A 10427-nucleotide genomic window follows, 5' to 3' on the forward strand; every position below is an offset into this window, starting at 1 on the left:
CGTGCCTTGTCCACGTCGCGCCGCCCTGCCTTGTCCACGTCGCCAATGGAGAATGGGTCGGCCGGATGTCGTAGGTAGGCGTCCCGTCGCGGTCAGCATGGATGGATAGATGGATCAGGGATGTAAACTGACCGGGTTCAGATCAGATCAACCGTGCGTGCATGGTGGGTAAATCAACAGTGCCGCGACGTAACTATAGTGCATGCTCTCGTCTCGTCCCCAGCCTGAGTGGTGCTCGCTCGGTGCATGCACATGCGTTCCCTGGCGCGCCGGTCATCATCAGGTCGGATGGTGCAGTCACGCTGTTCTTTTTTCTTCGTATTCCGTGGTTACTTTGTCTGTGCGTTGCCGTTGGTGTGTCTCCCTTGCACATTTTTCATCACATGGTGTGTCTCCCTTGCCCACCCCAACAGGAGATACGTGGGCCCAGAGTGGTCCAACACTACTTAAGCAAGCGATTATCTACAGAAGGAGGCATCCCGAAGGATCAGGAAAACGGCACCGGGCACGGCTCACCTTTCTTCTTCCTTTTTCTTTCCCCTTTTACAAGACAGAGTGTATGAAGTGAATGCTAAACTAGATCGACATCAGGGCTCTAACAAAGTATGAACTAGCCTGCTTCTGCATGCTTGGGTAAATCCAACCGCCGAGCGGTGCATCCTCACGTTGCTTCGTGCGATTAACAACCGTGCCCCTAAAGGCTCTGTCACGTTGCTTTCCACCCGAAAGTCCTTTTTTCTCTTATCGCCTTAGCATTTGTTCATCATGCATGAGTGACATTCTTCACGTTCTTCTTTTAATGAATTTAAAAACCCTAGGAAGGATGAAGCGTGAGCTAGCTAACTGCACTTACCTGTCCCAAAGATCTTTTTGTCATCACAATTTAACTCTTTCTCCATCGTTTGCTAAGCCAAAATTCAAGGTATGGTATCGACAATTTAGGCGTCCATTTCTACCAACTATTACTAAGATAACTAGCTAGCTCTACTACTCCACAGGTAGTGGTAGTTAGTTAATTTGTTTTTCTCGTAAACTCACTCCTTCATAGTTGGGCCGCTGCCTCGTTCGGCCACGTACACTGGCTAATGCTAGGACAGATGTTTGGATATGGCAGCTCAACTAGCCATCCAGTTTCCGCACTTATTCGTCCACAAGATCCAACCTAAGCGTGCCGTGCCGACTGCCGCCTAGCTCACATGACACGAACCAGACTTTGGAACTCCCACATGGATGCTATGCTAGCCAGGCCACACATCGACGGGCGAGGCAAGAATTAGAACTCATCACGTATACTCGACTAGAATTAGATAAGGCAGAGGCTAGCCGGAAGCTTGCTTGCTTGTTTTTCACCGATGGCACCCATTCAAAGGTTTTCCGCCGCAAAGAAGGGAAAGACTTCCCTGGACGGGCCGGTGCCGCTCCCGCCGAAGAAGAGGCCGGTTCACCGCCGCGACGAGGCGGCAATGCAGGTGGTGACGAGGCCTTGGTGCGAGCGGCCTCCTCCTGGGTATCCGTTACCCCTGTACGCCCAAGCCGGGTGCTCAGGAGGGAGAGACGACGATCGTCGGCGCGCGCGCCGTGGACATGGTCGCCGTGCCGTGGTGGCGCGCGTTGCCGCCCCTGGAATCCACGCCACGGACTCCTCGCGTGAGCTCGTGCTGTGGGCGGCGATGCCCCCGACCACTTGGATCCGCTTCCCTTCCTTCTTCTCAGCTGAGATACCGCCGAGGGGGCCTCTTGAGCTTTGGCTGCAGCACGCCGGCGACTGGAGGGGAGGTTGGGGCCGTCTCCTCGGGGAAGATCTTCATGACGCGAGGCTGGGGTGAGGTCGCCGGAGTGTGCCGCACGGAGGGCGCCCTCGCGATCCATTTCGCGTACGACGGCGCCTCCACACTGTTATTCAAGGTCTTCGACGCAGAAGGCCGCCGTCTAGAGTGTTGCCCCAGGCGGAGTCATCAGGCTGGTGCCGCAGGCCGGGCAGGGCCTGCTGCCCGCGTCGCCAGCGGCTCCTCTGGAAGCCGTAGCGACACATGGGAGTCCAGCGATTCTCCCGAGCTCTACGAGACCCCAGAGACAAGCGACGACAGCTACGTGCCCCCAAGCTCTCGCTGAGCCCGGAGCAGGGCTGCAGCGTCTGGCCGCCGCCGCCGCCGATCTGGATGAGGTTGGCGCCGGCTTCCGGTGGCCCACTGTTGGTGATGGCGTCGTCCGCAGGGGCGCGTGTAGATAGGATTCCCTAAGTTCTTGCCTTCCGTTCCCTGCGACGAATCAAGAAGTGCCCCGTGGGGGTGTGTAAGGGTTGTATAACGCCTCTTGTCAATATTGTCCTTATTATAAACTTGCGCGAGCGCGCGTCCTGCTTCAGCTTGGTCTCCCTTTCCGACCTCGCGACGACTTGGTACTCTACGCTGACAGGTCCCGGTTCCCAGGCAGGCTGCAGCCGTCGCTGGTATGCCAGGTCACGTGCCATGGTCAAGGCCAGGAGGTGAGCGGCCCGAGGTCTAGCAAGAGCTCTTGAGATGCGATGCTCAGGAGGTCCCCTTGAGCGCTCAAGCGGTCGTCGAAAGGTAAGAAAGGGGGTGACGTTGCTGCAGCAGGGCTGCGGTTAGTATGGTTCATAATCCTTAGCGGTTTAGCCAACCCGGGCTCGGGACTTATCTTGACGGTTCGTGGTCGATTCCTCGTGATGCACCAGATTCGTGCATCGGCGTCCGAAGAACAGCTAGGCCAGGTCCATGCGAGCCTCCCCCCTTCTCCATGCTCTCCTTCGTGCTCTACGTCCTCAGGTCCCGGCCCTCGAGCGAGCTCAGCCGCCACTGGTATGCCAGGTCGCGTGCCATGGTCAAGGCCAGGGGGTGAGGGCTGGAGAGCCAGTAGGAGCTCCTGAGTTGCGATGCTCAGGAGCCCCCCTTTTAACGTTCAAGCGGGTTGCATGGGAGAAGAGGGAGCCCGTGGTTCCGCCTGCCGGCATCTTCAGGAGATTCCTGCGAGCCAGCACAAGGGGAAACACAGTTCGCCGTTATGGTTGCCGGTCTGCCGCTGGTTGCTCCGTGAGGGGATGAATGCACTGAGGGCCTGGTGAGGTGACGTGCGCGGGGCGTGCCGCGAGTCAGAGCTCGACCGCTCAGATTTGTCGACGTTGCAGGGACGGACCCGTGCACAAGCGCCGCGCCAGCGTGAGTAGCCCTATAGCGGGTGAGGATCAAGCAGGTGATGGTCATAGGTAGATTAAGCATGGAAAGCAAACTGGCTTAAGTAAATGCAGGAAAGATACATGCCACCGGGTCAGGCCCAAGTGGCTTGGGGATGATGCAGCCCGAGGGGTGCCCCCAGCAAGGTAAGCTAAAGACATGAAAAGGGATACATGCCACAGGGACGGACCCACGTGGCCTGGGAATAATGCAGCCCGAGGGGCACTCCTAGTTAGATAAACTTGGAAAATGTCACCTGGTTCTGTTGATGAAGGGGTGTTGGGGCAACTGAAGGTATGCGGCAAAGGGGTCGCTCCTCACGAGCCACAGGGGTCCTGAGCCTCGGGAGGCTCTGGGGGTCCAGGCGGTTCCTTGAGGACCGTCTCCATCTCCGTCAGGACGGCGTGGTGCCTGGCCTCCTGAGTCGCCAGGGCGCGTCGCAAGTTGCGCTGATAGGCGGACGCCATGTTCGGCAGGCCAAAAGGCATGCGAACGTAGCTGTGCGGTGGGCCCTCGCAGCCTCCCGCGCGTGAAGGCCAGAAGGGCTCCTGAGACGCGGCCCTGTTGAGCCCTGGGACGTCGATGCAGACGCGTAGCCCGGCATCCTCGCCTGGATGGGGAGCTGCGCCTGGTGAGCGGCGGTCCCCGTGCATGGCCCTTGCATTTTGAAGTTCGTGAGTGATCTTGGTGATGAATTCCTGAGCGGTGGGCGCCCCTCGCCCTGTGTCCTCCTAAGGAAAACGTGCCGCAAAGCACGCCTCCAGATGGTGCCCGAGCGCCTCCCTCGTGATGTTTGCAAGGTCTAAGGCCCTCCAGAAGAGAGCCCCCGAGCCCTGCCCGAGAAGGGCGCCGGGCGCGCCTTCCTATGCGAAGGAGGGAGGCGCCCCAGGTGCGGGCGCTGATCCTGATGAGGTACCACTCACGACGCCACCCTCCTGAGGTCCTGCATGGAGCATCTGCTTCTTCTTCTTGGGGGTGGCCTTAGGAGGGCGCTCTCCCTTGCTGTCGGGGTCGTCGATTGCTGCAGCTTGGAAGGCACACTCGAGGGAGCACACCGCGTCTCTATTTTCACACGGGACTGTGATGATTCCGCCGCTTCCTGGCATCTTGAGGACATTGTAGCCGTGGTGCGTCACCGCCATGAACTTGGCCAGGGCTGGATACCCGAGGATGGCATTGTATGGCAGCCGGATGTGGGCGACGTCGAAGTCCACGAGCTCGGTACGGTAGTTGTCGCGCTGTCCGAAGGTGACGGGAAGGCGGACCTGCCCGATCGGGGTAGTGGAGCCGTCGGTCACTCCTGAGAAAGGCTTGGTAGGCTGAAGCTGGTCATATGGCACTTGGAGGTTGTCGAACATGTCGACGGACATGACGTTGCCATCGATGAGGGTCTTGGTGACTTGCACGTTGCTGATGACTGGTGAGCAAAGCATCGGGAGGGCGCCAGCGGTAGCCGCGCACTTGAGCTGATCCGCCGAGCTGAACGTGATGGCGCACTTGGACCACCTGAGCGGGCGCGTGGCCTCGAGCTTGGGGAGGACTGCGTTCACCTCGCGGCAAACTTTTTGAAGATACACTGCGAGGCTGGTGCCTGAGCTCCGCTCAAGATGCAGGCGATAGCACGCGGCTCCTGGAAGCCCCCGGCCCCCTCATCTTGATGGTGGTCGTCGTTCCTTCTTGGTGGTGGCGGTAGTGGAGGAAGACCGGCGTTGCCCTGAGGACGATCCTCACGAGGCTGATCCCCCAGGCGCCCTCACGAGGCTGATCCTGCCAGCGGTCGTCACGAGGCCGGTCGCGCCACTCTTGGCACGGGCCAATGTCATCCCAGCGTCCGCCACTGCGTCCTCCTCCTCGGCCGTAGCCCCGGTCGTTGCGCTCGGGGCGTCGACCGAAGCGTCCTTCTCGAATGGCTCTGAGCTCTTGACAGTCGCTGGTGTTGTGGGTATGCAGGTTGTGGAAGGCGCAGAATGGTCGGCTGCTCTTGGATGACTCGGGCTGGTCTCTGCTGCGCTTGGTGTCTGGCACCGCCGCGAGCACGGCTGCTCCCTTGCGCTTCACGTCCTTGGCCTTGGCTTTCTTCTCCTCCGGGTCCGCAGCCGGGAGCTCGAGGAGGGAGATGCGCCCCTCCTCAGCCCTTGCGCACTTGGTCGCCAGGTTGAACAGCTCCAGAGACATGCACAGCTCCTCGTGGATGGCAAGCTCCTCCTTCATCTTGACGTCACGAACACCATCCGAGAATGCGGAGATGATGGCCTCGTCTATCACCTTGGGGATGTTGAGGCGAGCGTTGTTGAAGCGCTGGATGTACTTCTGGAGTGTCTCTCCTGGTTGTTGCTTGACGCGACGCAGGTCACCCGCAGGCGGTGGGCGGTCGCGAGTGCCCTGGAAGTTGGCGACGAAGCGGTCGCGCATCTCGTCCCAAGAGGAGATCGAGCCTGGAGGCAGGTTTAGGAGCCACGAACGAGCGCCGTCTTTGAGCGCCATGGGGAACCAGTTCGCCATGACTTTCTCGTCGCCGTTGGCCGCCTCGATGCTCAGCTCATAGAGCCGCAAGAACTCAGCAGGGTCGGGGTGCCGTCGTAACGAGGAGGCAGATCCGGCTTGAACTTGCCTGGCCAGGCGACGCTACGCAGCTCGGGGGTAAAGGCGCGGCAACCGGCCGTGGTCACCGGGGCCCGTCTTGGAGGTGGAGCTTGGTCTTGGCGCCCGCGCGCCGCCACGGCAAGCGGCGCACGGCCCTGCCGCAGTAAGCGATCCTGACATGGCGGTGCGGGGAGCGGTGGAGCGTTCTCTTGCGGGCGAGGGACTTCTTGGTAGCTTCTTTCTTCTCGCGCGGGCGCGGGACACGGCAGGTCACGTCGTGGGGCCGCGCGCCTTGGCGCCAAGACTACGTCTTGATGCAGAGGTGGTGGAGGCGCTCCATGGGCTTCGTCGCCCGCGGCTGGCGGAGGGCGAGGCAGCAAGAGGGATGGCGCAGGGGAGCCCCTGCGGCGCTGACAAGCTCGGCGATGCGGTCGAGCCAGTCCTCGTAGAGGTCGTCGACGGGGCGGTAGCGCAGGAGCTCGTGCGCCATCAGGAGCGCGTCATGCGCGTCCATGGGAGCACGACGTGCGTGGGATGACGAACCGGCCGGAGTCAGTGATGGAGTGGCGGTGCGGCCGTCCCGCCGCACCGAGGGGTGCAGCGAGGATGCTTGCTGCTCGTTCCTCGCCGGGCCGGTGGCGGTGTTGGTGGCAGGCGACGGAGAACGACGGGGTGGCCCGCCGACGGGAACTGTCTGAGCAACGCGGGTGGCGAGGGCATCCCGGCGCTTAGCGCGAGCGCGGCGTGCGTACGCCATGGAGACGATGAAGCAACGGGACGCGGAGCGACGGAAAGGAAGCTTCGGCGCACCCCTACCTCGCGCGCCAGATGTCGGATTTCGGGTTCCGGCAAAACCCTCAAGGTTCGAACACTGGTGTGGGCACGAAGATCTCCCCCCTACCGATCCACGTCCTAGTTTGGCTATGATCTCAAGGGCTAACTCGACGAACTCGCAACACAAGGGATACAAGATTTATACTGGTTCGGGCCACCGTTGTGGTGTAATACCCTACTCCAGCGTGGTGGTGGTGGATTGCCTATTGGGCTATGGATGAACAGTACAAGGGAAGAACAGCCTCCTGAGGCGAGGTGTTCTTATGCTCGGAGAGCTGGTGGGTGCAAGGGTGGTCCGAATGATCCGTCCCTTTCTATGGTGGTGGCTAGTCCTATTTATAGAGGCCCTGGTCCTCTTTCCCAAATATTGAGCGGGAAGGTAGCCAACAACGGCCAATTTGAAAGGGAACAACTAGTACAGCTTATCCTGACAAAAGTCATCGCCTGCAAAAGCCTCTGGTGGTGACACCGCCTTGGGCTCCATGGTGACCTCCGTCTTGCCATCCTGCTGGTCTTAGTCTCGTTGCACTGATATAGAAACCTTTGCTTGACGCCTCGGTACTCCGCGCCTGCGCTTGCCTCCTTAGTACCAAAGGGGAAACAAGGACACTGTGTGCGCTAGCGCCCGCCTGGCGCCCGCTTGATCTTGATCGTCATGGCTCACGTCACGAGAACCTCGCGAGGTTTGTCTTGCCTTGATCTTTCCGCCCCTCGCGAGCCAACCTGGTGAGGCCGCTCCTGAAGAGGTCTTGTGTCGTCCGCCTCGCGAGGCTTGGCCCCTCGCGAGGGTCTTGCGTACGTGTTGGTGAAGATGGGCCGTACGGGCCCGCTCGTAGAGCCACGCCGTGGGCCGCAGGCAGGAAAGTCTGGGGACCCCGTTCCCAAAACGCTGACAGACGTAGATGGCAGGGAGGTTGAAAAAAAAAAGAATGCTTCACAGATGAGTTGGTCCCGTGATTATGTAGGTAGTAAATATGTCGACTATGTTTGTGCGTTGCACCCACAACATCCATATCCATCTGGAGTTGCTAAGATCCAAAGCCTCAAACTTCTACATATACTTGATAAATTCTTGTCAATTTTTGCTCGCACACTCCAGTAAGAAAATATTTGATTAATTGTTTTCTCTACGACAACAATGTTTTCCTAGAGAGTTTCTCATTTTACCTAGTAGGGCATTTTGGAGAGTGATCTCCATGGAGGCCTTCATTTTATGAATTTAAAAATTCAAACTTTTCACTTTCTATTTTCTTTGGGAAAAATATACACATGTATTCATGGATGTAATGTGTATTTGTGTAAAATTTCAGGACGAGAATTTGAGCATGAACAACAGATATGCTAAAAGCCCTTTTTTCTGTGTGTAGCCCTCATTTTAACGTATTTCGACCTGAAAATTTACACACATGCATTTTGTTTATATGTATATGTGTATTATTTTCAGAATTTTTTGAAACTGGAAAGTTCAGATTTTAAAGTTTTCAAATTAAGGCCACCATGAAACTCGGTCTCCATTTAGCATTTCTGCATCTTTCTTAACTTCGTTAGTTGGGCCGAAAATGTTGAGGTTAATTATGACCCAGTGTAAAACAGGAATAACTTAAGAAAATAAAGAAGAGCATCTTCAATACATTGCTTAAACTCATTTGTTGCCCCCCAAAACAGAAAAATTGCTCAAAACATGGTTTCATTGGATTTGGTATCTAGTTTGCATGAATGAGTGGTGGTTTCACCAGATTTCCGTGCCATGTTTACTGTATTTTGGGTCATACATGTGTATGCATGGCATATGGGGCATGTCTAAGCGACAGACTTCCTCGGACATGCTAGCCCTGGTTTACTTAAAGGGAACCATACAACTACCAAAGATGGAGGATTTCACGACATATATGTGTCGACAGATTTTACGTCCATCCTAATAATGGGACTAGAGGGAGCAACTAGAATTTTTAGGTGAGGGAATGTCACATCAGGAGACCAAGGGTTTTAGGACACAAAACACAATCAGGCACGGTAACCCAAGTGCATGCCCCCATGGAAGATAAAGGCCCTTCTTCCTACCTTGCTGTTCTATGTGCACAGAATACATAGGATTACAATGATGCGGAAGGACTTGACAATTTGGGGATACTCAACAAGTTTTGATGATGCTGTAAATTTGAGTGTTTCTCGTGCGTGCAAGCACGCCACTTGGGGACGATGGACGTCCCCTTTGGTGTTTGGCGAGGGGCTAACATACTCTAGATCGACCTATATTCTAATCTAGATCGACCTCTATTAAGGGGTAAAGATCCGATCTAACCTTGTATGCATCTTCATAGTGATCTGGGATCTTGATTGGAAAGCATTTTTTATTTTCTAATACATTTTCCAATAGTTTGGCGACACTGTGGAAGGTGATGTGGTGAAGTTTCACCTACTGTAGCCACGAGGGCGCAATGCCTTTGACATGTCTCTCCTTGGGTGCACTGTGGTCGTGACAACCGGCATCCCACCATAATGGTCACCATGCCATAGGCATGCTCTATGGCTTGAGTAGGTTTCCGACCTTGTCTGGTGGTTGCTTACTTGAAAGAGCATGGTACCCCCATGTGTGGTTTTGGTAATTGATGACATTCTGTATGGACTAATGGTTGCCTTGAGTTATATTTGAACTATTTTTCCATAGGCATTTCTTGAAGTCCATTTGTTGGTTTCAAGGAGTTTATGTGTTGACCAAGGTTCTATTCAAGGAATTATCCAAAGATTGCTCATAGAGAAGACATGATACAAGGTTGATCAAGACTAAGTCAAAGAATGAATCAAGATGATCAACACACAAAGCACACAAGATGTACCGAGAGGGATCAAGTGATCCCATAGTATGGTAAGCATTGTCCATTATGCTTTCTGTATTGACCCATGGTCTACGTGAGAGTTCTATGTGGGGTTAGGTGTGTTTTCATGGGCTTGCGTCAAGAGGAAGATCTCATACCCATGGAGGATGACATCATGTGATGATCGTCATCAAGATTGTGGTGTGCAAGTTAGAGTGGAGCATCACGAAGAGATCATGCTTGAAGCTTGCCATCCATTGTGGTGACAATGGACGTGTGAAGATGTAACGAAGAGTGGCTCACCCATAGTGGAGTATGAGGGAGCAATCAACTAATCTTCATCGAGCCAACGCAGTCAAGAAAGGTGGTCCAACTTGAGGAAGTCAAGATCGCCATCATGTAGCTCAAGTGGACGATGTGCAAGGCAAAGGTTTGCCCTTGATATGTTTTCTATTTTACCGGTCTCATGGTGGTAGTTGGGAGACCGGGTTTATAGGATCGATTGTCATACTATCAAGGGAGGGCTCTCAAGTAAGTAGCTTGATCGTCTCGTTCGTAGAGAGCTCAAACCATTGCATCCTTGTATCATCTTTCTTGGTTCTTGTTTGGTTTTTCTCCATGTGAGATTTGGAGCTTATGGTCATCTTCATGGCAAACTCGAGTTCATAAAAAATGGAGTTCATATGCATCTTCTATGATGTTTTCGACGTTGGATTTTTTGCCGTTTTTTCATTCATAGAGGTTTCTCATCTCTATATCATTGGCATTTTCTACTGCCTCTTCTTCTATATGCTTTTTGGATAGTACTCGTCGTCATCTATCCAACGAGCTTGAGTTTGCTCAATTCAGAGCTTATATGCAGAAGTTATGGCAGTTCTGGTTTTATTGTATCCTCTGTTTTCTTTGCTTGTGTCTTGAAGGCCCCAAGCGGCAGTACCGTGATACGTCCATTTTGCATCATGTTTTCCTACTATTATTTACGATGTTTTTATGCATAATAATG

The sequence above is a fragment of the Triticum aestivum genome, chromosome 6D (genome assembly GCF_018294505.1).
Source record: "Triticum aestivum cultivar Chinese Spring chromosome 6D, IWGSC CS RefSeq v2.1, whole genome shotgun sequence".
NCBI lineage: Eukaryota > Viridiplantae > Streptophyta > Magnoliopsida > Poales > Poaceae > Triticum > Triticum aestivum.